Source organism: Protopterus annectens, chromosome 6.part0, assembly GCF_019279795.1.
Source record: "Protopterus annectens isolate FY-2018-M chromosome 6.part0, PAN1.0, whole genome shotgun sequence".
Lineage (NCBI taxonomy): Eukaryota > Metazoa > Chordata > Ceratodontiformes > Protopteridae > Protopterus > Protopterus annectens.
Window position 1 is genome coordinate 474,872,498 of NC_056737.1, and position 7,854 is coordinate 474,880,351.

The following is a 7,854-nucleotide window of genomic DNA, read 5'->3' on the forward strand; positions in this document are numbered from 1 at the left end:
TTCTTAAACATCACTTATGACATAAACAATCATACATTTATATAAATGAAAACAAACTGCACAGTCACAATCCTAGTTGCAAGCATTTTACATTACAAACCATGCTGATACACTCCCAGCTACAATTATACATCACTTATAATCTACCCAATCATTTTCAGTCAAATGTAACTCATTTAAGTATTGCCTTCTTTTAAACCTCATTCCTCCCTTGTATATACTGTTCTACAATTCCCATTTTTCCTATGTAGTTTGCTCCTACCTTTTTCTAAGGATCTCAATTGTAGTTGTTTTATCTCTGTTACTATATTCACTACTTCTAATATAGCTGGTCTAGATTTTGATTTCCATTTTCTAGTAATTACTTTTTTGGCAGTCACCATAATTAGAGACAGCAAGGCCTTACCATGTCTAGGCAATTTCAGTTTTGTATCATAGCTCAAGAAAATCATCTCCCTCTTCACACCAATCTGCCCCCCAGCATCTCTGACAGTGCATCCAATAGGGAGCCCTTAAAGTCTGCCAACTCACTGAAGTCTCAGAAAATATGTTCCCAGTTACCTCTTTCTTCCCTATCACACTATTTGCTATCTACCTGAGGAAAAATTCTCTGGAGTCTGCTTGGAGTATAAAAATATTTAAGTAAACATTTCCAGGCAAAAATCCTATATCTTATAGATATTGTTGCATATTTGGGAGACATACATATATCCTCCCATTGTTTCTTTGTGAATTTCTTATCCAGACTCTCTTCCCAATCCTGTCTAACCTCCTCTGATTGATTCTTATAGTTATCATGCAATATTTTATATGCTGTACTAATTATTCTTTTTTTAATGACAGCTTCTGTTCTAGATTCTACTAAAAATTCTACCAGTGTTGGTCTTTCATTTAGGACCCCCCCCCCATTTCTTTCTCTTTGCCTATACTCTGATCATCCTTGATAGGGAAGGCAATCTCTAACCTGCCTTCCAAATAAATTCTTGGCCTCTTCCCATTCTATTACCTTTCCCTTTCTAGTTATTTACTCTCAATACCTTGGTTCATTTGCCAGTTTTCTCCAATAAATTCCACCCCCTCTTGCTTATATCCCTATTTGCAGTCATTCCTATCAGCAGAATCTCCTTTCTCCATTCCCATGTTGGCTTAGTTCTTGGAATACTTTCTGCTACTTTATGGATATAATATTCTGTATGATTATTGTTATTCTCCCTAAAGGTCTGCATCCAAAATCACAGTCTATCCTTGTTTCTTGAGCTTCCCCCTTTTTCAACATCATCCCTTTCCACTATTAATTATAGTTTTCTGCTTGTACTATGTGTGTAGGAGCATTAACTATGTAGCTCTGAAATACTCCTCCAAAATGGGTAATCCTAAGCCACAGTGTTCAACTGGAAGAATCAGCTTATTCCACTTGACACTTGCCATCTTCCCCTCCCAGATAAAGTGCTTCAGCTCTTTATTAATTGCTATCCACAACTTCTACAGTTGATAAAAATATGCATGACCTGTGTATAAGACTAAAGGGACTAAAAACTTTCTGACTGCTTGTATCTTACTATCCATATCCATATAACAAAGCTTCAATTTTCTCAGTTTTTCTGTTATCTTTGGTTTAGTCTCATCCCACTGCATCCGATGGATCTTTACCCTCGTTAGGTATTACAGCTACCACTGCTTTCTTCCAGGATGTTGGTACTTCTCCTCCTCTTAAAATACTGTTAAACAAAACCTTCCAGATCTTTATCAGTTTTTCCCTACTAACTTCCAAACTTCCACAGGAATACCATCTATTCCTGGGGCCTTTCCTGTAGATTGGTTACACATCACAATTTTATCTCATCTCCTCCTATACTAACCATAGTAACTGAGCCTCATCCACCTCTAACCTTGGCATATTTAATTCTTCCATAAACATTTCCATTTGTATCTTTTTTGATTTCCATATTTCTCTGCTTTATACAGACTTTCATAGAATTTCTGAAATATTTCTAATACCGCTACAGGATCTCTTGTTACCTTCCTTGTAACTGACTCCCTAAGCTTGGCGACAGCCCTTTCTACTTTCTGTTGACTGAGACGTTGTGCTAAAAGTTTTTATGCTGTAGTGTTATTATCAAAAAATAGTTGCCTAGCAGCAATGTTTCTAAACTCTTCCATATTATCGAGGTAATCCCTTATTTTCTGCTTAGCATTCCACAGATAACCCTCTTTTTGTTCTGTGGGATTCACTCTGTTTTGCAGTACTTTAACATTTCTCAGCCCCTCAAAATAATTCTTGTTACTTCTTAACCATAGCTCCCCTTCTTTTATTTCTACCCTATTTTTAAACTCTACCTTAATTTTATCTCACTCCCTAGTTATATTTTCAGAAGAAATTTCTATCCTCTCTAATAGTACCTGAATAACCTCCACTACCTATTCCTTAAATTCCATTCTTTTCAACATATCGGTGGGAAAGTACCAGTGTCTCATTTTTATTTCATTATTTTAGTTATTATTGGCGCATGATCTGAAATAGTTATTGGGCACATATCAAGACCTTCAATTAAATGCACAAGTTCTTGTGAAATGTAAATTCCATGTAGCCTAGCCCAGTTTTATATCTTGGTGAATAATATGTAAATTCACTCTGAACTTCCATTACTGAATTCACATCTTCCGTGCCAAATATTTTCATAAATTTCTTCAAAAATCTACCTTCCTTTGTTATACTTTCCCTTCTGAGCCTCCAGATACATCTTCACAAATCAAATTTCAGCCTTGCTAAAAACTGATTATTTCTCTCAGTTTTCTTAAGCTCCATTATATCAGTTTTAGGTGAAATATCAATCTATGCCAGTTAATCCTCCTCCCTTGCCAGTAGCCCCTTAACACTATAATTCTGGCATTATCTTTTTTATCCTTTTCTATCACTATTGGAGCTCCTCTTAAAATTAATAAAACTATTCCTCTTTTCCTTTGTCCCAGGTATTCCACTGAATAACCATATTGAAAACCTTTCTTCATCAAATTCACATGTTCAGTTCTTATAAGTTCATAGGTTGGTACTAGGCTATCGGCCTTAGGGCCTATACAAGCCTAACCAAACAATTCCCCGGATATTTCTTCCCACAATATTTATTTCCCTGGACCCATGTCTAGCAGGGTGACTGACGTAATACCCAGGGTGAATTTCCTATCTCCCATCCAATCGTCAAGATTCCTTTAGAAGAGGGCCACAGAGGCACTCTGCTTGACATGTATGGCCAGTCTATTCCAGAGTATGCGGAGTCTCTGGGCCAGGAACCTATCCCTCCAGCATGTTTTGTTCATTGTGATGACAAGGTTTATATCCCTGGAGCGTGTGGCTCTGAGGGATTGGGATTTCTTTAAGTGGAGCATGCTCAACAGCTCAGGGTTTGACATGGGCTTGTATGTTAAGCAGAGATCACCTCTGAGTAGATGATATGCCACAGAGTATAGCTGGAGTTTTTTTAGATGGTCAGCATAGGGCATCTGCTTTAGGTATGTGATTCTGCGGCCTTTCCAGCTGTTACAGATGTCTTGTGAGGTACATGCCGAATGGGGCATTGTACTCTATAATGGGTATAATCAGGGATGAGTACAGCGGGACAATGACATCCTTTTTTCTGGATGAAACGCCCTTAGTGATGAGGTGTGCCACATAGATGGATTTCCTGACTGTTGTGACGATTTGGTTATCGAAGGTGAGACCACTCTCCACCTGTGTCCCTAAGTCTCTCATCCTCACACTTCCAGTGTTTAGTGTACTGCCACCTATGTGGTAATTCATTGGTACATGTTTTATCCCAAAGGGGATAACTATACATTTCTTGGCATTAAGCTTGAGTCCATGGCTCTAGCACCAAGCATCTGTTTCTGTAAGGCCCTTTTGTAGAATATCCACATCATTTGGGGATTTAATAATGGCTCCCAGTTCGCAGTTATCTGCGAACTTTGTTAGCCAGAGCCCCTTAGTGTTGGCCTGTACTTCAGAGAAGTAGATGCCAAACAAAAGCGGTCCCAGGACTGAACCCTGAGGTACTCCACTTGTCACTTGTCTGGAGCTGGATTTGGAGTTGGCTACTTTTACAGTCTGGGTTCGGTCAGTAAGCCAGTTGGCAACCCATCGAGTGATGTAGGGATTGATGCCCAGCTTAGTAAGTTTATCTATGATTCCAGAGTGAGGGATGGTGTCGAAGGCCTTGGCGAGGTCCAGATAGGCTGTGTGGACTACCTTATCCTCGTCCACAGCTCTGGAGACTGATTCGAAGAAGTCAATCAGGTTCAGGAGACAAGATCAGCCCTTCACAAAGCCAAACTGGGTGGGATCCAGTGTTTGAAAGTTGCCAATGTCTTTGTTTATAAGTTCCATGATAATGCATTCCATGCCCTTGCAGATCAGGCTCGTCAGAATGATGGGACAGTAGTTCCCGGGATCCAAGGTGGATCCCCCCTTGTGAAGTGGGATAACTGTAGCTGTGCGCTACTCAGTGGGCATGAAGCCTGAGGTGAGGCTATGATTAAACATGATACTTAGGTGAGGTGCCAGTTCATTTTGGAATTCATGTAGTACACAGCCCGGAATGTCATCTGGTCCCATGGATGCTGTATTCTTAGCTTTAGAGAGTGCAGTTTCTACCTGTGTGGCCATGATTACCAGAATTTGGCAATCTTTTGGTATTGAGATGGGCCCTTTAGGAGGTGAGAGGGGGGTGAAGTTGGCAGTAAATCCATCTGCCAGGATATTGGCAATATCCTTGGGATCAGTATATTTAATGCCATTCTGTTGTAGCTCAGAGCAGATCTGAGCATTGCCATTTAGATCCTTGACATAACTATAGAATGCCTTGTGGTTATCTTTGGAATCTTTGGCAATTTTATTTTCATAACTAGGTTTGGAGGATTTTATGAGGGATCTCAGCTTCTTATTGATGCTGGTAAGGGAGTTTTTTTGCATTCTGGGATTTTCGTCTTTTCTGCAACAATTTCTTCCTTCTGTTGGATAGTTTGTTTATGGCAGGGGACCATCAGATTGGCTTCCTTTTTTTGGAGGAGAGTGTCTTGGTTCTATTTGGGATGGCATGATTCATGCACGAGTCGATGTGCTGGTACAGTACCTTAGTGTAGGATTCATCAGTCGAACCTTCAGCTCCCGTCTGCATGGGTGCCATTAAGTTTGTCACTTCTGACTTAAGTAGCATGAAGTTGGCTTTGGAGAAGTTTTTTACGGAGGTTTCCTTACTGGGGGGGGGGTAGATTGTGGATGTCAAGGGTGATTTGCTTATGGTCAGACCTGACCAATGTGTGACCAGTTCTAAGTGTGTCTCCTGTAGCTATTTGCACTCTACATTTTTTAATACAGTTCACTACTCTTTTGTATCAATCTGTGAGACCGCTGAGATTTAAAGACATTACAGAAAGCATTATTGCATTAAATGTTATTATTCCCACATTTTATGTATAATTCATTTTTCATTAAATGTCTAGTTCCAGCTTTTGTGTTACATGGATATACTGTTTGGCAAGTTGAACTTTTATACAGTTGTTTCTTGTCATAGCCATTTGAACCTATATCATGTCTTACAAAACTTTTTGTTTTACTGAAAGCCCTCAAACAAAAAAACAATACCCCCCTAAAACCTATTGGGTTAATACTAACAGACAAAACTATGTACATCTTCAAATATTGAAGTTTTAACCTCCTAATAGGAACAAATATCCCAAACTGACAGCCACACTCACAAACTTGAGTTAACCTAAAAGAAAGTTTATGCATGCTAAAATGCATGGTACAGCCTGACAGCAAATTTGTTTTGTCTTAGCTTTATAGCTCTGCTTGCTGGGAAAACCCCTGAATGCTTTCAGAGTATATTATGTCCTAGCCAAATTCTCTCTTCTTTTTTCCCCCTCAGCCAATCACTTTCCACCAGACTGTAGCATGTTTCTCTTTATCAGATTGTCTCCATGGAGACATGAGAAACAGACAGCCAGTTCCTCTTTATCAGATTGTTTCCATGGCAACATGAAGACCAGTTGCAGAATTGCTACTAAGCAAACAGGTATTTGCTAGAAAAAAGCCTCATAATATTCAATATTCTTTTTCATTTACTTGTTAACAAAGCAATCTAAGGTCCTTAATCCAGTTATTCCCTTTTGCAAGATTGAGAACGCCACATTACATTTTCCTCTTGTCATGCTTTTTTTAACCAGGCTTTTTCTTTTACATTGCAGTGCCTATATTTCATAAAAATAAGCATGAAGAAAGACAGAAGGGAGAAAGAAAAGGGAAAAAACAGCGGTACCTGTTTAGAATCCCTATTACACTTAAGAATAACTAAGAAAACGTTATAGCCTGTAAAGAAAACCACACACCACAAAAATAGTACTATTTAAGAAAAAAAAATCTTTACTTACAGTTAACGTTCTCCTCCCTCTTCCCCTCCCCAAAGCACTTTTCTGAACATTAATGACATGAAGTAGGGCATGTGTGTTAGAGACTCCTACTAGTCCAACAGATTCTGGAAAAGTACAAAATTTCCAGATTTTTTTCTGTCATATTTCACAAATAAAATTATTGCATTGTAAACCTACATTAAGTTACTGGTTTTATTCCTGTTCATCTCCATCTCCCAAATCCTGTATCTGCTTCATTTCCAACATACTCTCGATTCCTCTAGTCAACTCTCATGGTCCCTTCCTTCACTCCAACATTTTCCATTGAAACATTGGATAAGGTTTCACAGGCATAGTCTTTCTGTGTTCTTTATTACCAGAAGTACAAGAAGCAGAATCTCCTTCTGTTTCACAGCTTACTTTTTGTTGGACAAACTTTTGTATTTCCTCCTTAGCAAGTACTTCATTGAAAAATGATTTTGTCCCTCCAGGGAAGCATACCTTGAAGACAGCTGGGTACAGCAGTTTGAATCTCACACCTGCATCCTGACATTCCCTGAATAGTGGAATAAATTTGCTCCTCTTTTGCCTGGTGTACAATGAGTAATCATTCTCCACAAACACTCTGTTGTCTCCCAATTTTAGTACTTTGTCCTTCTTCCACAGTTTTGTCAGAATCAACTCCTTCTGCTGGTAGGATTTCATCTTTAATATTAATGGTCTAGGTTGCTTTCTAATAGCCAGGTTTGGAGCATACACACGATGTGCCCTTTCAACTAACAACTCCAGCTCTGGAATACCAGTCCAATTGCTTATTTGCACTTTCATAAAATTAATGCAGTCTATTCCTTCCAGTTTTTCTGGTATAGCTGAAAATCTCAAGTTTTCTCTACATGTTCTGTCCTCTAATTTTATTATTTTTTGAAACATCTCTTCCTGAGCAGTCTCATACTCAGCCAGCCTTTTCTTCATTGCAACCTCTGAGTTTTGCAGCTTTATCACCTCATCTGAATATCTGTTTAAAGCTTCTTCCATTTTTTCCAACCTTTTGTTGTTTGTGTTGATATACTCCATCAATGTTTCATTTACTTTAACCGGGTCTGTGTGCAGTTGTCTTATATCTTCCTGTAGGTTACTGCAATTCATGGCTGGCGATTGCATTGCTTTTTGCTGAACAGCTGCAGAACTGTCCCCAGTCAGTGTTTCTTTCTCACTTTGTGTAGCTAATTTTTTTCCAGGTCCTCTCTATTTCTTTTTTCCTAGCATCCAGGCAGTACACTTACTAGCCAGTTACTGAAATGTACCCATAAACACAAGTCTACTGGCCTAATCGCTACTGAGTTTCTGTTTTCACACTGGGAAAGCTAGAATTAAGCTGTTACTCAATATGCAGTCATCTTGGAAGTCCTGAAGAATATATAATTTTGGTCAGAAAGTGAGCAGGGATCAGAAGGT